Source organism: Cygnus olor, chromosome 1 (assembly GCF_009769625.2).
Source record: "Cygnus olor isolate bCygOlo1 chromosome 1, bCygOlo1.pri.v2, whole genome shotgun sequence".
NCBI lineage: Eukaryota > Metazoa > Chordata > Aves > Anseriformes > Anatidae > Cygnus > Cygnus olor.
Genome location: NC_049169.1, coordinates 19,262,672 through 19,288,401, shown reverse-complemented (window position 1 = coordinate 19,288,401; position 25,730 = coordinate 19,262,672).

Sequence of the window (25,730 nt, the reverse complement as noted above, 5' to 3'; positions counted from 1 at the left end):
TTTCTTGTAGAACAGCAGTCCAAAGTTCCTAGCTGTACAGTACTTTACATAGTGGTGACTAATTCTCTTTTATGAATAATATATGTAGACCACTATAGCAGAAATGGAGGTCCACATCAAAAGCTTTTTGGGATCATAGAGACTGAATAGGCTTATTGGACTTGAACAAAAACAATAAATATGTTTTATACTTGCTGGAAAACATTTCTAATATGTTTTTTCAAAACAGAGAGGTACAAAATATATTTGTATCACCTTTGTACAGAACTGAAATACTGGAAAGAAGAAACCTAGAGATAGTTTTAACTAAAACAAGAGATGTCATAATTGGACATCCTGCAAAAGTATTGTTGCTCAGTCTCTACTGTAACAAAAACTTTGTGTGTTCTTAAGAGAGCCCACAAGATGTTTATCCTACCTACAAACTCATTTGGTTTTCCTTACATTGATGTCTTTGATATTCATCAAACACAGCAGAATTTCCTTGCAGTAGAATTGTGTGAGTGTATACATATATATATATAAACAATAAAATAGTTTTCTATTTCATAGAGGATTGGATCTAGCATAGGTATTACTATTTTCAGTCGTTGGATTGAAAAGTGGAACAACGACAACAAAAAAAATGGCTAAATTATGTATTTCTTTTTTGTAGAGAAATTGTTATGTAGTTTGCTGATATTTTACTTCATGCTTGGTATGAAGTATTCAGTTATAACTACCTTATTAAATTTTTCTTTGGAAAACAAAACAAAACTCATCAAATTCTAAAACAGAGATAAGATCACTTGAGCTATAAAAAATAACATAGATATATATTGAAAAAAAAACACACTTTTTTAATATATGTACTAAACATCTGTGATATGCATAGAATCTACACGTTTTGTTTTTATAATATTATGAAACATAGACCAGAGCAGAGTTCCACATATGAATAAGCCAACAGATGGTAAGAATCCTCTAAGGCAGCCTGTAAGCCAGAGTATAAATACTGCTGCAGTAAAACTAATCACAAGAGGAAACTAAAGCCTGCAGATGATGTATCATTAAGCAAAATAGTGTAAGAATTCTGGCCTCTCAGTTTGCGTGGCTCAGTGAATATCATCCTTTCTCAAGTTATAGTCACGTTGTCTTTTCTGAAGAAGAGAAAAAATAAGACTCTTAATTTTAGTGACTGTGCTATGTTTGTGGGGAATGGTGTAAGATTGGAGAGACATCACATTTTTTCTAACTAGATACAAGAACTACGTGAAGCCCTGAACATCTTTGAAAAATATCCTGTGTTAGCACTGGAATAGAAGCTGTGTAAATAAAAGCTTAGGTGACGACTGCAAGACTCATACCAAGGTGAGGGCACATCTTTCTGCCAGCACACAGCTTGGGTAGCATCAATAAGAAATTAACTCAGTTGGTACTGCTGTGTGCTTCTTTGCTTCAAGCCTGAAACTGGGAACTTAACCAGACCTGTCAGTTGACAGTCTAACTCACAAGCAGTAGTTTCTAGTCTTCTAGACAGATAATTTTAGTCCTATCTTGTTATTTTCTACTCACTGCACTCTGATGATCTAGAGTAATTGAAATTGAAATTGAAATTGAAATTGAAATTGAAATTGAAACGAAGGTGATCAGGGGACTGGAGCATCTGTCATATGAGGAGAGGCTGAGAGAGCTGGGCCTGTTTAGCCTGGAGAAGAGAAGACTGAGAGGGGATCTTATCAATGTGTACAAATGTCTGAAGGGAGGGTGTTAGGAGGATGGGGATGGACACTTTTCAGTGGTGCCCAGTGACCAGACAAGCAGCAACGGGCACAAACTGAAGCATGAGATGTTCCAGCTGAATGTGAGAGGATACTTCTTTACTGTGAGGGTGACAGAGCACTGGAACAGAGCACAACCCAGAGAGGTTGTGGAGTCTCCTTTGAACTGTATGCTATCCTGTGCAATGTGCTCTAGGTGATCCTGCTTGGAAGGGGCGTTGGACTAGATGATCTTCATAGGTCCCTTTCAACCTCAACCATTCTGTGATTGTGTGATTCTGTGATTCCGTGAAATAGACATGAAAACCTGTGTGTCTTTGGCATATTTAAGACACTCATGTCTTTTAAAGAACTGTACCAAACTTCTTAGAGAAAAAATAAATAAAGAAGGTACCATGATATGCCAATCCAAGACCCAACTTGAAATGCACCTTGGCCTCAATGATGACAAATTAGATACGTTTGGAGATGCTCAATACTTGCACTGCATCTTCCACACCACTTCAGGAGTAAAGGTCTCTAAAAATAAAAATAAAAAATAAAAAATAAAAAATAAAATTATTAAATTTCTTTCCAGAGACTGTTGCTGGTAGTTACTATTTGGCTCAATATGAACTTATTAAATAATAAAGTCCAAGTTGGGCAGCTCACATAACATGAGTCCCTGCTGTCCTGTGTGACTGGCTCAGCAGATTTATCTGAATGAAGGACTGAAAATCTGACTGAATCAAAATTGATTCTTAGCCTGTAGTTATAAGCAAAATTTCACTACATCATCTGGATATATGATTCTCATATTTTGCCTTACTTATAAGAAGTCTTAAGAAGCCCTAAACATGGTTCAATCATATCTGCATGTATAGTACATACTGCATAATTGATTACAGTTAGAGCAATTATGTCCCTGACTTTGATTTAAATATATATATATACATATATATTAGTAGTATCCAACTGAAATCAAACTATTATGCTCAGTTTTAAGTAAACCAATAAGCCTTTCCAATTAATCAAAATTGTGGATTCTCTATGAAGAGATATACTGCTAAGAGATATTTCCTTAATAAAAGGTATATGTAGATGCCTAAAAGATTTTTATATTTTATATTTTAGTCTGCTGGAAATTGAATAATCATGTGTTTTTAACTCTATCATTACTTCACATTTTTATTTTGCTTTTCTCTCAACATACATTTAAGAACACATTTTCAATGCCACTGATAGTTCATTTCATGTAAAACACTTACATATATTACAACATTTTCAAAAGAATTAAGAGAAATATGTAAGGCTTTCTTAGAAACATACCTATAACCCTCTAGACAACACATATAACAAAATGTGTTCTCAGTGGATGTGACATAACTCCCTCTGCCTGAACATTTTCAGACAATACCTCTGAAAATTTGATTGCTGGTTGGTTTGATAGCAAATACACAGTCTACCATGCTTTTGTGTGAGTTAAGCTGTGTATATTAAGCTTCCATAAAATAACCCATATGCTAATTGGACAAACTGGAGCAAGCTACACTACCACAAGGAAGAAAACAAGGAAGTAGTTAAGGTTTATTTATTTATTATTTTGGACACTCTTCCCTTGGTGTGTTTTCTTATGTTTGCTTTTTCTTGTAAATCTGAAGTGAAACATATTAGGGACTAAAATTTGGTATGCTATAAGCAGACAACACTTTGTCACTCTTCAGTCCCTTTAGTACTCCGGTGGCATGATTGCAGGTTTCTTAGGAAAGAGTCTTTTTCACTTCTATCTCTCTGTGGCCCCCATTTACAATTTCCAGTGCTAAAGATGTAGCAAAATCTTATTACTATAGTTACATGGATTATTATTATTTTATTTTTTTTGAAAAACACAGTTGCAGTAGGAACATTTTTCCCCACCTCTACAAGAATATCAGCCCAAAGTTTGTCATTCATTCCTGAGGACCAGTTCAAAAGAATACCAGTGCTTGCTTAGACCTTCTCAGTGTGGTCCTACTTGCATACAGATTGCTGCAAAATAAACTTTTGCAGGATCCTATCAGCTCAGGTGAAGTAACAGACTTGTTTTCCTAATTTATAGTATTAATTTGCAGTTTTCTGATTAGCTGCTGTTTCTCTACAGCCAGTCACATGACAGCTATTCATAGCCTATTCATGAGGGAAATCAGGCTTTTTCTGGGCAAAACCAAATCCATTAAAACATTTTAATTTATCTATGGAAATGTATTACCACATATTTCCTTTTTATATTTGATGTATTCATAAAGAACTCAGAAAAAATAGAATATGAGTGAAATAAAAACAAAGAGATACAAGGAGAAAATGAAATACTTGTATGAAACAACAATGCTACTCTGACAGAAACAAAGGAATAGAGTTAAATGCAAAGAGCATTGAAGAGAGTTTTGAAGAGCTGTCTGTAGCAAAATGAATTAATGAAACAGCAAAGAGGCACCTTTGAAAGAGACTAGAGCATTCCAGTCTGGAGGAAAATAGGCAAAAGAGACTGTTTTGCTGAAAGACGGTTTCCTGGTTCACATTCACTACTACAAGACATTTTCTAATATATTGGACTATTAATTAACAATTTAATTCATCTCTGCATTCATGCACTGTTTTACAAAAATAAACAAACAAAACCCAGTAACTATCTTATTACCACAACAGGTAATTTCCTAACATTTCCAAAATTAGCATTTTCTAACAAACTTCTTACTCACTGTGTGTTCTGGAAATAGAAAAATACACTTTCAATATGGTTAACTTTAAATTGTATTTACTGTTATCTAAGCACCATAATTGTTTATCTAATTTGTTGTTGTTGTTGTTAATGTTCAGTGATACAGTATCCTAAAAAAGAGCAACCACACAAAATCATTATAGAATTACACTGAGAGATGTCAATGTAGAAGATATATTTAGGTCTATAGAGTCTGGATAAAAATAGACTTTAACATCCATCAAAAAAAAATATTTTCACTATTTATATGTAGTGATAAACCATTATCAATAAATCTATGAAAATTGAGTTAACTCTATTTGCTTATCCAGTATATATAATGTAGGGTTTTTCTGGTGGGGGTTGGGTTGGTTGGTTGGTTTGGTTTGGTTTGGTGTTTTTTGGTAGATTTTTTTTTTTTTCATACTTACAATGGGTTGCTTCCAAATCTGATTATTTGAGAGCTCTGGAAATGTATTTGGAACCTTATAAAAATGTAAGATTATCATCTGTTCCAGTTTCGCTTATAGCCAGATATATTAGAATATTATCTTCCCAGCGGAAAGGTAATAAAAATATTTAAGTGTACTTACGGATTATGGAAAATAGTGTTTAATTATAAATTTGATACTGCAAATGAGTAAAAATCTCTATAGAAAATTAAAATGGCTTAGTGCCAATGTCAAAGCAGTTTTATCGATATTTTTCTGTAATTTACTTATTTGGGAAAGCTGTAAGTTTTCCCTGTACATAAGTATGTTGAGAGGTGTTCTGTCAAGTGTGTGCTCCTAGGAAAGAAATTCTGGGTATTGCATATTTTTGGTACTTGGCACATCCTTGGATTTTAAAACTGGTTCTTTATGTAAATGAAGAGTGTCAGAGAGACCAGAGCTGAAATGTCCATGTCTCAAGAGGACTCATTAAACTGAGGCTGTTTGTAATCTTGTCCTTTATGTTCATGCACGAGTATCATTCTGCCAGGATCCCTGGAAGTACATTTCCCCTCATAGTGTATCCAGGTGGCCAGGTTGTGTAGGGTACATGCAGGATTAGCTGTAGTAAAAAGGAAGCAACATGTCTTAGAATTTAAGCCTGAGCTTCCATCACAAGCAACGTTCTGACAGTGGTAGTCTGAAAATCAACTTTACTTTCCTGTTGTACCTAATGATTTCCCAGGTTTAATAACTTTCTTATCTAGGGTGCCATATGGCTGAAGCTCAGATGGTATTCAGAGATACATATATAGAAAACTATCTAATTTTTATAGATAAATAGATAAATGGCATTGTTTCAATATGTAAAACAGATTTTTTTTTTCAGTCCACATGGATACATAGATGTTGCATTGTCTATTGCATATGGTTTAAAACAAATCAGGATCAAATTGTAGTATTGATTTCTTAATGACATCTAAGCAGATACTAATCAGTTAACTATAGACTTAGGATCAATGTCAAGAGATAAACTACAATAGTAGACAGTTATGAAACTTTAATAAACATTTTAATTTCTTGAAACATCCTTCTATAACTAATCCTAAAAGCTTCTAATGTGTACACACACACACCCCTCTCCCCAGCCCTTCCGCAAGCATGTAGATGCACTCACACCCCTCCTGTGGGCAGTGTGGGTGCTCTGTCTGCAGGGGTGTCCCTGCCATCTTCATGCCTGCTGCCCCACACTAAGAAAGCCCTGGTGGTGACAGTACATAGTGTTGTGGGGCCCTGGTGCTGCAACAAGCACCGCTAGCACTATTTGCTCCCCGGGGTCTCTTCCCCCTTGCAAATCTTTGCATTTCTTTCAAGCTTCTTTTCAGGATCATCTTTTTTTTTTTTTTTCTCCAAAAAAAAGGTCTCTTGGTAAACCCTTTGATCCACTTGATGCCCATCTTCATCTCTAATGTTACCAGTTTGGAGCAGATGTCCTTCCAGGCAGTTAGGTGTTAAATTCACTCATAATGTCTATTCTTATCTTAACAAATGTTATACAGAACTTTTCCTTGGAGTGAGACATGAAAGCACCCACTGATATGTATAAATAAATATATGTAAATGAGTGTATCTATACATGTCTGTTTTTATAGAGGACACCTTACTACTTATTTGTCTATACACAGATGTAAGTGTATGATATTTCTGTCTTTTCTCAACATCTTTCCCCAATACTTTTTTTAACCTTCAAACCTCCTCTCCAGACCCTATCCCTTTAATTTTAACTAAGCTGTTGACATTTTCTCTTGTCAGGCTTAGAGTGAAATTAGTTTGATTTAATTATTGCCATAAAATTATCAAAGCCTTGCCATCTAAACCAGGGAATGATGTTAGGATGTCAAAATAGTTAAGTACTGTACATGAAAATCTGTGAAGACACTGGCGTGATTTGGTATGAAGACTGATACAAATAATATTAGAAGTCAATGTATGGGAAGACCTTGTAAAATTGTTTGCTAGGGATTCATTGTATGATAAATATGTCTTCAAGAATCATTTCTGATTCACATTTTAGCATACAAAATTTCAGTAGATTCAGCGAGGTGTTGTAAACAGATTATGTATATAATCTCTAAAACACTGCTGTAGTTCTGAAGCATAAAATGTCCCGTTCTTTCCCCAATGTCCTGTGTTTTTTTTTTTTGTTTGTTTGTTTTTTTTCAATGTCTCTTCTCCATTTTCTGCTTTTAATCTTTTTGTTGATGGCATTACCTTATCTCTTCTACTATCTCATTTTCCCTACTATCTGTTATAATATATTAATTAAAAGCAAACATACAAGGCAAATACTCCCTCCTTAAAAAGAATGATGATTTAACTGCACTTTGACAACCATTAACTTCCATGACTTAAATTCTTTGTCCTTTGACCTCTGTTTTCCATTGGATTCTACATTTTGTGTTCATTGAGTCAGGAACCATATCTAAGGAGTGGTGAAAAGCTCATACACAAGGAGTTATCCTGACCTCTGATGAGTAGGGGAGATGGACACAAATCCACTGTCCCCACCAATACAGAATGTATGAAAACAAGTAGTTGCATTATATGTATGTGAAAATGTATAGTTTCAGGTTCCACGCTTCCATTTGAAATTTGGAAAGAAAAGGGACATTGGAAATGAAATTGTTCTGTGGTAGCACAGACATACCAGGTCCATTTGGCTACTTGTACTCTGATTTCAAGATATATAGAAGAATGTGATGCATCCAGACTATCACTGTAGCTATCAATTGTGTCACGAGTAAGGCATCATGCGTGTACTAAGTATTCTGATGTGTGATGCATTCTAATGAAAGTGTTTTTCCTGCATTGAAACCTGGATTAAAAAGATGTTATAAGAAAGTTATTAGAAGCTGTTACTAGAAAGAGGTTAGAAGTCACCAAATAAACAAGAAATCAGAAAAGTCAGTTTCTAAAGTATGTTTTTAAAATGAAAAGTATAAAAATGAAAGAGAAATGAATGAAAATAAAAAATTGAAGTTTTTAGATTTGTTAATATTCTCCCAATTTGAAATTGGCAAAAAATGGTAAATGAAAATCAATCCTCAAGCAGACTCTGTCATCACATAAGACATTTTTTAGTCTTTTTATTTTTTTCCTCTAGAAGTATGGAACTTTTGTAGCACCTCATTTTGATTTCTAATAAAACGCACCTCAAAATCATTAGGATGCTTCACCAATGGCAGATTGTGCTGGACCAATCTGGTGGTCTTCTATGATGGAGTGACTGCATCAGTTGACATTGGAAGACTGACCAATGTCATCTATCTACTCTAAGGTGTTTGACATGGTCCCACATGACATCATGATCTCTAAATTGGCAAGATATGGATTTGAAGGGTGGACCATTCAGTGGATAAAGAATTGGCTTGAAGGCCACATCCAGACTGGTGGTCAGTGTCTCTGTGTTCAGGTGGAGGCCGGTGATATAAAAAAATAAAGTTTATTTACAATTTCAGAGTTAACATAAAAATGTAGTAAGACCTGCCATGAGATAATTTCAAACTAAGCAAATCATTGGGAAAGTGTTTCCATTCAAAACATTCCGGGTGGAGGCCAATAACAAATAGTGACCCTCAGGGGTCTGTCCTGGAACTGGTGCTGTTTAATATCTTTAGCATAGTGGGATCAAGTGCACCCTCAGCAAGTTTGCAGATGACACCAGGCTGGGAGAACTCATTGAGAGCAGCCCTGCAGAGAAGGACTTGGGGGTTCTGGTGGATTCAAAGCTTGACATGAGCCAGCAGTGTGTGCTTGCAGCCCAGAAGGCCAACTACATCCTGGGCTGCATCAACAGAAGAGTGACCAGCAGGCCGAGGGAGGGGATTGTCCTCCTCTGCTCTGCCTTTGTGAGGTCCCACTTGGAGTACTGCATCCAGGTCTGAGGCGCCCAGGACAAGAAGGATGTGGACCTGTTAGAGCGGATTCAGAGGAAGGCCACAAAGATGTTCAGAGGGCTGGAGCACCTCTCCTATGAAGAAAGGCTGAGAGAGTTGGGCATGTTCAGCCTGCAGAAGAGAAGGCTCTGGGGAGACCTCATTGTGGCCTTTCCATACTTAAAGAGGGCTTACAAAAAAGACGGGGAGCAACTTTTTGCTCAGGCAGATAAGGATAGAACAAGGAGGAATAGTTTTAAACTAAAAGAGGGGAGATTTAGATGAGTTGTAAGGAGGAAATTCTTTACTCAGAGGGCAGTGAAGAGCTGGAACAGGTTGCCCAGAGTAGTTGTGGATGCCCCATCCTTGGAGGTATTCAAGGCCAGGTTGGATAGGGCTTTAGCAACCTAGTCTGGTGGGAGGTGTCCCTGACCATGGCAGGGGTGTTGGAACTAGATGATCTTTACGGTTCCTTCCAACCCAAGCCATTCAATGATTTAGTTTCTCTAATTTTGAAAATAAGAAATGCTAGGAGAACTTGGTATGATGCACAAGAGAAGTGAAATAAACTGTTTTATCGAAATCACATCTCACAAAACTACTGAGAAACTTTTTTGAGTTTCTATCAGGAGACTTGGAAAGTGTCACGTAATAATAACTTTAGGTTTATATCTTCAGACAAATTGTTTTGTATATGAGAAAATAAAAAAAAAATCTGAAAAAAAAAAGAAAAAAGATTCTACTGCAATGTAATAGCTTCAGAAATACAAACTACTTCCAGGTTTTATGGGTCTTTGAACCTTGAAACTCTGGCATTAACTTGCTCATATTGGCCATGTTTTGGCAGTTTTAGCGAATAAAATAAAATAAAATAAATTACAAATTTTATGTTTTATATCCTAGCAGGGCTGGAAGGAAATATGTTTTTCCTTCCTTTTAATCTTTTCCTGATTTCAGGTGTTGCACAATGCACATGGACACTCAAGGCATAATCAGCTAGATGTTGATAAAAGTTACAGAAAAAAAAAAAGTTTCAAATTCCTGGACCAAATTAGTCATGAAAGAACCTTGAATGTATTGAACTGAAATACAGTTTAGTCTTATTATTATTATTATTATTCTCTTTTTCTCTCTCTTTTTTTTCTTTCTTTTTTTTTTTTTTCCTTTCAATATTAAAACACGCAGAATGGTGGGTAAAATGATGAATGGTACAAAATTATGCTAAAAAAGGTTAAGATGAAGAAATGGAAAGGAGACACATGGAGAAACGTGGTAGAAGAAGAAAGATATGCTTTATTCTCCTCAACTGCAGAAATACAGATTAGAAACAACAATAGTAATGTGCTTTCCCAGTTGAACTGCATCCCATCCTATGTATTTTTCCATAGCCATAGTTTCCATTTTAATGGGTCTTACCTTCCAGCAGAAATCAGCTTCCTTGAGAAATGTCCAGCTGCCTCAGTCTCCAGTCTACACATGTTCTTGGCAGTGTTTTTTGTTTGTCTGTTTTTTGTTTTTTGTTTTTTTTAAAAGTCTTACACAAATACATTGGAAAATAGTTCTGTATTTCCAAACACTAAAAGCAGTCTATATTAACTAAGCTGGTTTTATTTATTTTTTAACTAGGTATTCAGTAAAGAATAGTCAAAATATTACTTCTCTGAAATATGCACTACAAAACTGAGAAAATAGCTGTAAAACATTGATATTTTGATATCTTTACCTTTGCTTTGCATTTGGTTTACAAAGGCATAAACGAAGAGCACTGAAGGATTAAAGCCCTTAAATGTTATTTCAGGGTGTAAGTGCTGCATTGCTTCCTCTGTGTTTTGTTAGGGACTGGTTGAGCCCTGCATTGTATTAAACTCAAGAACATGTAACACCCGAGTAGGAAAGGTTTTGTTTGTTTGTTTGTTTTGTTTTGTTTTCCATTTCTATTCTTTCCGTACGTATTACATGATGACCAGCTCAGAAGGCTGTGGAGTTTAAATCCACGTGTAGGATGTGTAGGTACACCAAAATAGGATTTAGGGACATTATTGTATATTTTCTGGAAGGCTTTGTACTGACATGGAAAACTCTACATTATAACAATTACAGAAATAATTATTTGCATCATTTGAACAGATATGGAATCATAGAATCGTAGAATCATTAAGGTTGGGAAAGCCCTTCAAGATCATCCGGTCCAACCACCCCCTACTACCAATGTCACCCACTAATCCATGTCCCTAAGCACCATGTCCAACCTTTACTTGAACACCCCCAGGGACAGTGACGCCACCACTTCCCTGGGCAACCCGTTCCAATGCTTGACTACTCTTTCTGAGAAGAAATGTCTCCTAATTTCCAACCTAAACGTTCCCTGGCACAACTTGAGGCCATTCCCTCTAGTCCTATCACTAGTTATCTGAGAGAAGAGCTCTGAGCCTCCTCTAATCCAGACTCAACAACCCCAGTTCCCTCAGCCACTCCTCACAGGACTTGTGTTCCAGGCCCTTCACCAACTTCACAGCCCTTCTCTGGACATGCTCCAGGGCCTCGATGTCCTTCTTGTACTGAGGGGCCCAAAACTGAACACAGTACTCGAGGTGTGGCCTCACCAGAGCAGAGTACAAGGGGACAACCACCTCCCTGGTCCTGCTGGCTACACTATGCCTGACACAAGCCAGGATGTCATTGGCCTTCTTGGTCACCTGGGCACACTGCCAGCTCATGTTCAGGAGAGCATCAACCAACACCCCCAGATCCTTTTCCTCTGAACAGCTTTCCAGACACTCTGCCCCAAGCCTGTATTCGGGTTATATTACTGCTAAATAAATTCTGTTGCACCAAATTAGAGGCCAGAGTTCCTTAAAAATGTAAATATGCATGAACATTGACATAAATGGATGACATAATCCATTCCCTTGCTCTTTAAAACTTAAGACATAGTAATTGGACCCGTTTTCAAAGTACACAGTATTATTGTATTTTTACACTAAACAACAACAGGTTGGAGAGTGTGGAGGTGGAGGAAAGTGAGGCAAAATAGTTTCTATAAGAATAGCAAGCCCTCTGTTGGGAGTATCACAAGAATTTTATTTATTTATTTATTTATTTGTTTGTTTGTTAAAGCAACAATGCTACTTTTCAATGATACATTATGAAGCAGTTTAATGCAATATAACACCTACTCCCAAGCATCTCATAAAGCATCATATTGACTTGTTTTTTCTTTTCTGCTTGGTCTCAGAACTATGATGTCTAACATTTAACAAGTAAAAAATATATATATTTGCAACATAGAAAATAATAAGTGGTAAAATTATATAAGAAATTGTTACACTGAGCATGTAACAAAACAGGTTGGTTTGTTCAGTTCTTAGAAACAAAAGGATTTTCCAACAAGAGAAGTCTTTCAAACAAAAGGCTTGCTGGAAAAAAATGGTTGAGGTATTTCAAACAAAAGTTTTGCTAAAAAAAAAATAAAATACCTCTGTTGCTACTGGATTTTGTTCAAAAGCAAACAGCAAATCTGTACCAAAAATAAACCAGACGACATTAATGAAGTCTAACTACACCAAGAACATTAAATTTATGATAATACACCTGCAGATGGTGCTGTTCCACAACATTTCCTGCATAAAATCAGAATAAAATTAATCAGTTGGTGTCTTTGATCTCTCACTATATTGCCATACAGTACACAGAACTTTTACATAAAAATGATTGGCTGTGTGTGAAGTCCAAACTAGATGGAAAATGATACGTAAAGATATGAAATTTCTACATTCTAAAGATACTTTTTTTCCCCACTTCTCTTCCATTATAATGCTAGCAATTAACAAGAGATGTACATTTTTTTTCTATAGCATTTTAGTATTGCTGTTCATGAGACAAGAAATCATAGCTACTCAGAGATGCTGCAGTTTTAACTGTATTTCCATTCCAAATATGCCACAGAGTATAAACATTTGTTAGCAATATTCTTGTACAGAATAGTACTATGCATAGGCTATAGATTAAGAATTATACTTTTCTCAGAAAGATTGCGAGGACAATAGTAATTAAATATTGCTCCACAGAGAGAAACATTTTCAAAGTTGTGTTTATTACCACACCAGAAAACTACTTTAGGCCCTCTTTTAGGAGGGCCTAATTCTTGTCTCCAGTGCAATTGTTTGAATCAACAGCACGCATCAAAGGAGGCCCTGAGTGTAAAGATTTCCATATTTAGAATATAATGAGACTTTGTAACTGGATCTGTGTATAGAAAACACTCAATTTCAGAAACATTTCTAGATATTTACTCACACTGCAACACTACAGAAAAAAGTAGTTTGCTATCTTTTTTTTGTTTTGTTTTGTTAAGTGACTACATAGCACAACAGAATAACTTAATTTTACTTAGATAGTAAAATATCCAAAATTTTTTTTTGGCAATATAAAAATTAATAAACACTAAACTTTTTTTTGAATGTTAAAAAAAAAAAAAAAAAAGATACACATTTGATGAGCAAATGGATAATTTTAATTATGGGATGACAAGTTACTTAATGGGGACATCCTTACTCACTTGGTACTAATTTTCATTATCTTCACTGTTGTCACAATTACATATGGTAGTATAAGCATCATTGTTGACTTTTTTGATGGTTTTGCTGGATCCATGTCATGCCTTTTAAAAGAGAAATAAAAATGAAAGAAAAGTGAAAATGTTTCGCAGGTATTCCTTGGAAGAATAGTAGAAAGAAATTAATCACTTCTTTTCACTTTGTAGACTAAATAGATGATTTAATAAATAATTATATTATCAGGAGCTCCTCTGAATATACTGTACTTCCTCAATTTCTCTGATGCTTCAACTCACTTGCTGTTATATGTGGAATTTGCTCTTCAGAGACAGAAAAGATCCTTCAGAATTCCCTATTGCTTCAATTTTAGCTTTAAAATGATACTTGTCAATACCTGAGGACACTGAGTCTCTGTCTTCATAAGATGATCTATATCATGTGCTTTCTGTTCTATGAAGGTAGCCAGTGGAGTCATGTTTCTATGGGTTCATTTATGATATTATGATGTTAAACTCAGAATAGAACTCTGTATTTTAGCTCCATTTTGCTTCTTTGTTAAAAACACAACACTTGGCCTTAAAATTTTCTCCAGCTGTATAGATGACACAGATGTTCTCAAATGGGTCAGTCTATTTAAAGTCCATATATAAGTAAGTACATTGAACTTGCTTGAATTTCCTGTTGCTTATACACGACTTCCGTCTTCAGACTAAAGATTTTTCTATCTTGCTCATACCCAGGTTCCACTTTACAATTTGTTCAGTGACTACCCAAGAAGCACAATGAAATCCTGCAAAATCTTAGAAAAATATTTAAATGGTTTTCTGGTAGAAGTTCACTGAAGGTTACCTATGACAATACAAATAAATAAACAACTAGAATACTGATTATTCATAAACAAAAAAATAAACAAAAGAAACAATAACACTAAATTGCTAATTGTTAATAATGGGGGGGGGGGGGGGAAGAGCTGGAGACACCAGAACACCAAAAATAACACCAAAAGATAATACCAGACAATCCTCAAATTCCTTGCTGCTGATTTTTATCATTTTTGTTTTCTGTACATAGGTATACATACTGTCAGAAACATAGCAAGTAGTAACAATTTAAGTGCTTATTATGTATTTGTAAGTAAATTTATAAATATGTACAGTGAACTTACTACATATCCCTTCTATAACACTAGTACATGCAATGTGTTTTAGAAAGAAATGGATTCAGCTAATGGACTCACTGTATAAAATCTCAGTGCTCTATGTGCAATATAAAAGTTTTTTTCATTTTTGAAGTAATATTATCCTTTTTTTTTGTGCTGGCAGGGAAGATTTGGTAGGAGGGTATCCTACAAAAACTAGCTAAGACAATGATGGGGCATTTGGCTAATTAATTAATTAATTTAAGCACTATTTAATAGTTTAATATTTTCTTGAAGCAACAAAATTCTTTTGTTACATACTGAATATAAATTTGGAAGAAATGAATATGAAGCAATTCATCTGTCTTGTCATAGGATAATTTACTAATATAAACATTTTCATTCTACTTTCAGAGTTGTGGCCACTTGCAGGCATAATATGACAGCCTTCAAATTCATTCTTTTCTAGATATGTAACACATAGTTCTACAAAGTCCATAGTTGGTGTACAATGTGCATTATACACTGCTTGTGAGAGACTAATCTTTAACCCATTCTGGAAAATATGCTAGAAAATATTTCCAGGTTTGGTTAGAATTTTCTTTTCTTTATTATAAAAATCTTCCATCCTTGGAAAGCTGGTGATTACCTTAACTTACTCCTGACCCTTGTGTCTCCTTTTTTTTCTTCAGTTCTTTTTTAGTTTAGTATAAATCAAAAACATCCACATAGTTGGATTACAATTTCAAACTCATTTACACTGTAGTAGAGTTTAAGTCTGTTCTTTCAAAACTGAGGGGTTAGGTATGTGTGGTGTATGAATCTCAATTCTTGTTATCTACTTGTTCCACTATTTTACTTATTTCATCTCCACTGAGAAAAAAAAAATGTGCTGCAGCTGATTCAGATCTTCATTTGTATTGTCTGATTGTCCAGCTGCTGTCACACTATTTAACAAAGGAATTAATATTTTATTTAGAATATAATAATGTGAAATGGAATGGAATGGAATGGAATGGAATGGAATGGAATGGGAGTAGTTCAGCTGGAAGGGACTTAGAAAGATCATCTAATCCAACTGCCTGACCTCTTCAGGGCTAACCAAAAGTTAAAGTATAATATTGAGGGCATTATTCAAATGTTTCTTGAACACTGACAGGCATGGGGCTTCATCTATCTTGACAGAAAGCCTGTTCCAGTGTTTGACCACCCTTACAGTAAAGAAATTTTTCCTAAGATCCATCATGAACCTCCCTTGGTGCAGCTGTGTGTCTTTCCCATGTGTCCTGTCATTGATTGCCAGGGAAAAAAGTCAGGCATCTCCCACTTCACTTCCCCTCTTCAGGAAGTTGAAGAGAGTGATGAGGTCACCTCTTAGCCTTCTTTTCTGCAGACTAGACAATTAGAGGTGTCCTCAGCCTTTCCTCACAGGACATGCCTTCCAAGCCTTTTATCAGCTTTGTGGCACTCCTCTGGACACTTTCAAGAACCTTAATGTCCTTTTTTATATTGTGTAGCCCAGAACTACACACAATAGTCAAGGTGAGGCTGCATCAACACTAAATATAGTGGGAGAATCACCTCTTTTGATCATCTGGCTATGGTATGTTTAATGCATCTTAACATGCAGTGTGCCTTCTTGGCTACCATGACACACTGTTGACACATTTTGAACCTACTGTTGACAGCACCCCCAGATACCTTTGGGCTGAGCTGCTCTCCAGCCAGGTCTCCCAGTCTGTACTTGTGGCTGACATAACCCTGTCCCAGGTGCAGCACCCAGCATTTACTTTAATTGAATTTCATGCCACTGTTGATTATTGTTAACTGTTCAATGCTCCAATATATATAGACTGCAAAGGCCTCTCATCCTTGTAGAGAATCAATAACAACTCCAAGTTTAGTATCGTCAGCAAACTTGCTGAACATGCATTCAGATCCTGCACCCAGATCACTGATAGAAATGTTGAACTAGGACTGGCCCTAGAATTGAGCCCTGGGGAACACTGCTAGTGACCATACGCTTGCCAGATGTAGCCCCATCACTACAACACTTTGATCTCTGCCATTCAGATAGTTTGTCACCCAGCATAGAGTGAACTTGCTTATTTCACAGTTGGACAATTTGTACAGATGGTTACAGTGAGAGATGGTATCAAAGGCCGTACTAGTTCTGTGGTGCCATTGACATGCTGGAGGGAAGGGATACTATCCAGATGGACCTGGACAGGATTGAGAGGTGGGCCTGTGCAAACCTCTTGAGGTTCAACAAGGCCAGGTGCAAGGTCCTTCATCTGAGCTGGGGTAATCCTAAGCACAAATACAGACTGTGCAGAGAATGGATTGAGAACAGCCCTGGGGATGTTGGTGGAAGAGAAGCTTGACATGAGCCAACAATGTGCATTTGCAACCCAACTGTATCCTGAGCTGAATCAAAAGAATTGTGGCTATCAGGTCAAGGGAGATGAATCTCCCCCTCGACTCTGCTCTCATGAGCCCCCACCTGGAGTACTGTTCAGCTCTGGGGCCCCCGGGACAAGAAGGACATGAAAGTATTAGAATGAGTCCAGAGGAAGGCCAAAGGATTGTTCAGCCTAGGGTTGTTCAGCTTGGAGAAGAGAGGGCTCCAGGGAGACCTTTTAACAACCTTTCAATACCTAAAGGGGGCCTACAAGAAACCAAGAGAAGGACTCTTTGTCAGAGAGTGTAGTGATAGGACAAGGGGTAACAGCTTTAAACCAAAAGACAGAAGATTTAGATTATATATTATGAAGAAATTCTTTAAGGATGTTGGAGCTCTGGAACAGGTTGCACAGAGAAGTTGGGGATGTCCCATCCCTGGAAGTACTGAAGGCCAAGTTGGATGGGGCTTTGAGCAACCTGGTCTAGTGGAAGGTGTCCCTGCCCATGGCAGGGGTGTAGGAACTAGATGATCTTTAAAGTCCCTTCTAACCCAAACCATTCTACAATTCTATGATTTAAACGTTTGGCTGATACAACTTTTCTCTTAAAATTTCCTTGACCACAGATGGAAAGTCACTGTTCTCCCACTTGTGGTCATGCAACTCAGAGGACCAGTCAGCTCAGGATCTATCATTAATATTAAAAACTGAGACAAAAAAAATCTACCTTTTTTTTTTCCAGTCCAATGTTTTCCCGTTAGACCTCCTGTTGCTCTTGAGATGCTTAAAAAATCCTTTTTGTTGTTGTTGTTGTTGTCTGACAATATACTGCCCAATGTCAACTCAAGTTGATCTTTGACTTTTCTTGTTTTCTGCTTGCAGATTTGAACTGCAGCTCTGTATTCTCTATGAAGCCAGACTTTGCTTCTATTTTCTTTTGCCCTAGTTCCAGTACGTGTTTCCTGTTCAGCCAGGCCAGTCTTCTGTCCCACTTGCTACACTTGTGACACAATGAGATTGTCTGCTTCTGCACTTTTAAAAGGTGGTTCTTGAAAATTAATCAGATCTCATGCACCCCTAAACCCTCTACATTGTATTTTTGTCCACATTATTTTATAACTCATTATCACATATGGCTGGAAAAATGCCTGAGATCTTCCTTGGCAGAATCTGATCTAATTCTCCTATTCAGTAGTTTCTATACATAACTACAATAGCCTATTTTATGATCATATCTAAACAGTATTTTATGATTGTGTTTGGAAAAGTTGAAAATTAATTTCATTAATTATTTTTTTAATTGAATATAAGTTTGAAGTTTAGTTTAAAATTCGGAATTCTATAATGCTGATCTCTGCTTTAATTTTTTATGTATGTTAAACCCATCAAAAGAGACTTTTGGTTTTAGATTAACCATATAATATGCACCTTATCTGTATGACTTAAAAATACATGGAAGTGAATATAAATTCCACCTTTGTTTTTTTGCACCCGTAGTTTGCATTTTTTTTTAATCCAAGAGCATCTGTTTCCAGCAGTTCTGTATTTTAATAAAAGAAGGTAGTCTGAACTTCTATATTTTAAATCAAATTATTTTTTTTAATTAAGTGTCTAAGATTTAGTCTCCTTTGCAAATTCCTAATTAAAAGATGCTTGTCTGCAGAAAAATGGGAAAAGGACTGAATGTGAGTTTGCATCAAAACCAAAACCAAGATTTCAGAATGTATGTATGCATAGTCTCGGCTGTAGCTGCAATGAGTATCAGCCCTGACCTTTGTATCCTTGTTTCTACTGTATCTCTGTTTGTATACTGTGGTTGTATATATTATTTCAGAGGTTTTAGGAGTTTCATTTGCAATCATTTAGCAAATCTCCAGAAGAACTGAATGACTTGTTACTCAGATACATTTCTTGGTAATAGACAGAAATCCTATTTCAATATTGCAAACCAGCATTGTGGTAGACAATTGTGAGGGTTCTCTGTGAAATACATGTTTTCATTTAGGATGAAAGTTATTAGTCAATGTGCTGGTGTGCCCTCTCTCCTATATTATGTTTTCAGAACAAATTCCCTTTTGATAAGGCTCTTTCAACCTACTCTATCATGAAAGTAACCTGAACCAATTTTTTAGCTTCTTTTGGAATATATTTATCAAATAAGATTCAAGATCTTAGAAATGTTTCTTTGCATGTTTGGTTGCCCAAAACTGTTCCTCCTTGCTTATGTATCAGTTAATTTTCTTTGTTGCTTTAAAGTTATAAAGCATTCTTCACTAACAAGATACATAGGGTTTTTTAGGAATTTGATTCCTTTTTGATGGTTACCAGCATCTCTGGGAGGTTGCTTAAAATTCACAGAATCACAGAATGGATGAGATTGTCAGGGACTCCTGGAGATCATTTAGTTCAGTCCCCCTGCTCAGATCAGCAACAGTCAGAGCTGGTTGCTCAGTGCTGTGTCCAAAAAGGTTTTTAATATCTCCAGTTATGTATACCTCACAGACTTTCTGGACAACTTGTCCCTGTGTTTGACCTTCCTCATATCAGTTATGTAATTTTTTTTATTTTTTTATTTTTTTTCATCATTGTCTTGCGCTGGACTTGCTCCAGCAAGTCCATGTCTCTGTCCTACTGGGGAGCCTTGCACAAGACATAACAATCCACTTATGTCTCACTAGTGCTGAGTAGAAGGTATCAACTTCTTTTGGCTTTCTGCTGTACTTCATTACATTCCTAGGCAACCTACCATATCAATATAAAACATCTCAAAGTAGAATAATTAATTAAATGCTATCATATTTAAAATTATTTTTTTAATCATTCAGTTGTGTATAAACTGTTCTGAATACCAGAACATTTGTTTTTATCAGTTTTGACTTCATTAGGAGCCATGGTAACTGGAAGCTATTTCAACCCTAGCTAAACCACCAAGCTTCAGCCTTTCAGTTTTGAAAGGAGTGGCTCTTCCAAGACAGGAATCATGTCCCCCCTGGTGTTCAGTTATCACACCTTGGTCTACAGTATTCATGCAAAGATTATTCTGAGATTGATTCAGAGAAAAATACTTTTAATTTTTGATAACTTTTTTTTTTTTTTAACAGTTCAGACACTAGATTATTGACTTGAACAGCATCTATTTCATCTTCATCCAGTGTGTATAGAGGAAGAAATAATCTCTAAGTAAGGTACCTTTGCTATGTACAGCCAGTAAAAATGTTCAGATCCAACAAAACAAAAAACATCTGAAACAGAAGAATCTAAATTACAGTGATTTACTATTTCTTTTACCTCCTTAGGAAACTGTTGCATACAAAACTCTAATATATGCTGAAGTTAACAGAGGCCAACTATCATTGCACTTGAAATAGGACAGAAATGTTATATCCAAGGATACTTAACTGGTATTGCTGATTATCAAGTCTCCTATTATCAAACTGCAAGGCTATGCTAAATATTAATGCTGTTTCCTGGAAAAGAACTATCTCTATTTGTCCATCATGTAATATTTTTTATTAAACCACTCAATTAAGTCCTAATATTTAATCAATACACCACTCTCCGTCATCATCTCTAAAACCAGTATCAAGTGAATTGGACTGTGTATTAATGATTGAATGTCAGGAATACTTACATAAAAAATTAAAATATTTAATCAGATTCCACAGAACTATCTAAAAATGCTATAAGATAATGCTTGTTATTCTTAATTGAACCAGTTTCTTAAGGATGCATTTTCCATGAATTCTCAAAGAAATAATTCATTGTTCTTTATATCTGGGGAAGCTAACTTCTACTTCAGGTTCACTGTAACCATTTCACATAGTCTTTCTAGACTTGGCCCACGAAAAGGTATATGAAATTGCAAGAGAGAAGATGCTAGATTAAGGTTAGCTAAGCAGAAACACTACTTTGTTACTTACCCAAGACACTGGCACATTAAGGTATACAAATGCCTCTTCTTTTGATCTTAAGCCAGAATTATTTGTGGACAAATGCAACAAACTACTGAAATCAGTACCACTAAATATATTTCACCACGAGGGAATGTGGTTTATCAGAGTTCATCTGCAGATAAGAATCTCAAAACCACTTAATTTCCAGCAGGATTCCTTAGGGATAGAGACAGCCCAAGGATTTTCAGAATTAGAAAGAGGAGTTTGTCTTGTAAGAATTAACAAGTACAGATCCTGATACCCATCTGTAACACCAACACCTGTACCTGGGTTTAGGTGTCTATTCTCTCTGTAGCCAGTTGGAATATGCAAGCACTTGAGTATTCAGTTCACCTAGGAAATTTTAAATGTTTACCTTTAGCCATGAGATGAATCATGATTTGAGAGTGACTGTTTATCTCCATCAATGAGAATGGATGGGTAGAATATTTCTATTTATATAGCATATTTGATCAAATGAATCCCTCCATTGTGGTAGTCCAGATGTTTCTAGGACTGACCCTCCCAACTGTTAGACTTGCAAGGCTGATAAAACAGCCTTCAAATTAGATTTGTGAGGACAATAAATAAATAAATAAATAAAATAATATAAAAAAAAATCTGGGAGTATTTCTTGCAATCTTATATTCTTATTAGATCGAGTACGCATGTTGAATAATATACTCAGTGCAACATTGGAATTGGATAGGCCTCTTGGTCATTTCTAATTCTGCTATAAATAACAACTTCTCATTACTGCTAGATCAGAGTAACAAAGGCATATGTAACCTCAAAATTGGCAGAAACATAATACATTTACCACTGGGAAAACTCTGCTCTGTGGATATTTTATTTATACAAAATGCAAATGATGAACTTATGCATTTTCCAGACTCAAAATGGTGGCTAATGTACTGTTAAAATAATTTCACAAGATCTCATTACAATTTTTAAAAGCAATAATAAAAAAAATGCACTTCTACAAAGTGTTCATCACAGAAATATAGTAAAATGAAAATAATCTCAAGAGTAACTTCTGAGACTGATTTTTTTTCTACCATTGTTTAGGAAAAATTAAATCCTTGTCCTTCTGCCTTTCTCATGTACACACACACACACAAAAAAAAAAAAAAAAAAAAGTGAGATAAGCAACATGCAACAAAGAAAGGAGGAAGAACGTATTTTGAAAAATAAAACAAATCTTTTGTATGAGTTCTGATAAGAGTTTGTGTATTTCAAAGCAATTATTTTGATTTCTGTTTGCATCCATGTAGGACAATTCCTAAATACAAGAATAGATTCAATATTAAACAAGTGTTCATGTCTGTATGTTTCTGTTTACTTCTATTGGTGCTTTGAATTAATAAATTGACAGAGACAATTCTATTTTAAAATTGTGTTTTTGTTTCTTCCCCTTTTTAGTAAAGCATTTGATTGCAAACCATTTATCCATAATTTGGGAGACGGAGGTACCTTTAATAACTGATCAAACAATGTGAGATTAAAGAAAATGACAAATTTCTATAATCTAACCACAATAGTGTTAGCTAATGATAATGGCATGACACATTTGAACTTGTATGATAAACAGAAAAAAAAAAAACAAACAACTAATGAAACAAAAGTAAGATGAGTCAGTGAAGATAATTATGGTAATTTTATCCATCTCAATTTCCTTTTCAAAAGAACATATAATTGCTCTGATATTTTATTTTCAAGCACCTTGTCTCCGAGCCAATATAAAATAAGGGGAAACTGGATTAAAAGCTCCCCCTTTTCCCATCTGTTTATCACCATTTGATCAGATTGAGATTCCAAGCCCTTAGCCAGCTCTTTGGGTCCTGCTCATATTCCGGTTTTCATTGTGAGGTGAAGGTGGCAGGGTTAAGTGAACAAAGTAGTTTCAATCTGCCGGGACATATTTCCCTACGAGGAATAAATGCCATCTGGTTCAAAATGTCTGGTCTGATCTGCAGACACTATGCCAGGTATAACGTATGTTCTTTGGTGGATGAAAAACTGAGTACGAGCTGACAATGTGTGCTTGCAGCCCAGAAAGTCAACCATATCTTGGACTGCATCAAAAGAAGTGTGGCTAGCAGGTAAAAGGAGATGAGTCTCCCTCTCTACTCTGCTCTTGTGAGACCCCACCTAGAGTACTACGTTCAGCTCTAGAGGCCCCAGAACAAGAAAGACATGGACATGTTAGAATGAGTCCAGAAAAAGGCCAAAAGATGATCAAGGGGCTGGAGCACTTCAGCCCGAAGACAGGCTGAGAGAGTCGGGATTGTTCAATCTAGAGAAGGCTCCAGGGAGACCTGGATCAAATACTGTCAGCTCAGTTTTCTCATTTTCTTCATTCTGTCTTTATACTGTAAACTTTAAATCATATTAAGATCTATTTAAATAAAGTCGGTGCCCACTTCAGTAACCTTTAGCACCTCCTAAATGTGATTTTTGGTACCAGTAATTCTATGGGATTCATAATTCTACCCAATGTAGGTAATCTAAGTATGATAATTGTGCCATTGACATTTGAACTGTACTGAACAAAACACTTGGGGAATGCCAATATTTGCTTTAAGGTAGCACTCTCCCAAATATATCACCATCCAACTTGCACCTCTGTGACGTCTCATTTTAAACATGTCTCTTGCAATAGGTTACGCAAGACTGTATACACATATAATGCTTCTCCAATCAGTACTGGATTGATCAAACACTGAATTTTGTGACGTAATTCCCCAGGAATATTAAATAGATACTAAAATATATGGGGAAAAAATACCTACTCTCTAAGTGTAGAATGGATGTCTGCTTGGATTTGTGCAATACTTCATACACCAGAATCCTAATCTTGAAACTTTTAAATTAACCTGTAATATGCATAATTACACATCAAAACTTTGAGATTCCATCTATGAATAAAAGTTAAAAAACATATTAGAAACAGAAGTAGCATAAACTGACTAACAATGTCAAAGTTGCATTATTATAAAACATAGGATGGGTACCTATTTTCTTGTCAGAGTCTATAAAAATATGAACTGACTAAATATTTATTATAGATGTTTTATTTGTGTATTAATTATTCATAAGTTAGATAAAGTTCCATTTTATACATAAAAAGTGACTGGCAATAAATTGTGATAGCAACTGGAAGAAATTTAAATTTCTTTCCTAGAGAGCAGTCATAAAATCCAAAATGTAGGTCTTTTCTTACATGTGTCTGTAGAAACAGAGTAATTTTTCATTGCTGACACATCTGCTATACTTTATCTTGTTTTCCTTCCTTTCAAATTCATACTAATTCTCACGAGTAAGGTTTTTCCTTAATAAGTACTGCTTGACATTTACCTTTACATACATGACAGATATTTGAAAATGAGCATCTCTCAATGCAACGGCATCAAATTTAAATGTATTAGTAATGCAAATAACTCAGTATACAGATCTCAGCAGCTCCTTTTGCAGTTTTCAGACAAACAAAGCAACCTCCCCAGCAGAACAAAACCAAACCAGTTCTGCGCCTTTTCAGCATTAAAGAATTGCTAGCTAAAATTTATACACCTAATATTATACTGTCTGTACACCTATTAGTAGAATACTAAAGATAAGCAAAAAAAAAGTTTAAATTTCTGATTATATTATTTCAACTTCTTCACTACTTAATTTCAACTGATAGTTTAATGTATAACAATTGATTAAAAAAAATGTTAGCTGTTAGAGATGTAGATTGATCAAAACTTCTTGACACTGTTTAAAGGACAAAGTGAATATTGTCTAAAATTCAGAAGAGATACCTCAAAGAACAATTTGTCTGAAGGTCTGAAGGTGTTTTTGTTTTGTCCTGTTTTGTTTTGTTTTTGCAAAAAGGATTTTTTTCCTCAATTTGAATAAATATGAAAGGGAGAAGACAAGCTGTTCTTAAAACATTTGTCACTTTGGAAATTAAAAATATTCAGATGTGCTTTGTTTCTCCTTTAATACATCATGTTTGAAGTTTATAATTTTAAGCTGCATTGGTAGGAATGTAGTCAAGAGTTTAAGGGAAATGATTACTTATATTTGAAATAGAACAGTTCAGTTGGAAGAGACTTAGAAAGATCATAGAATCTTAGAGGTTGGAAAGACCTCCAAGATCATCTGTTAAAAAAGTTCCCCTATCACCAATACCACTCAACAAACCATGTCCCCAAGTACCACATCCAACATTTCCTTAAACACCTTCAAGCACGGTGACTCCACCACTTCCCTGGGCAACCCGTTCCAATGCCTGACTACTCTTTCTGAGAAGAAATGTCTCCTAATTTCCAACCTAAACGTTCCCTGGCACAACTTGAGGCCATTCCCTCTAGTCCTATCACTAGTTATCTGAGAGAAGAGCTCTGAGCCTCCTCTAATCCAGACTCAACAACCCCAGTTCCCTCAGCCACTCCTCACAGGACTTGTGTTCCAGGCCCTTCACCAACTTCATAGCCCTTCTCTGGACATGCTCCAGGGCCTCGATGTCCTTCTTGTACTGAGGGGCCCAAAACTGAACACAGTACTCGAGGTGTGGCCTCACCAGAGCAGAGTACAAGGGGACAACCACCTCCCTGGTCCTGCTGGCTACACTATGCCTGACACAAGCCAGGATGTCATTGGCCTTCTTGGTCACCTGGGCACACTGCCAGCTCATGTTCAGGAGAGCATCAACCAACACCCCCAGATCCTTTTCCTCTGAACAGCTTTCCAGACACTCTGCCCCAAGCCTGTAGCGCTGCATGGGGTTGTTGTGACCGAAGTGCATGACCCAGCACTTAGCCATGTTGAACCCCATCCCACTGCCCTCTGCCCACCGATACAACCTGTCCAGGT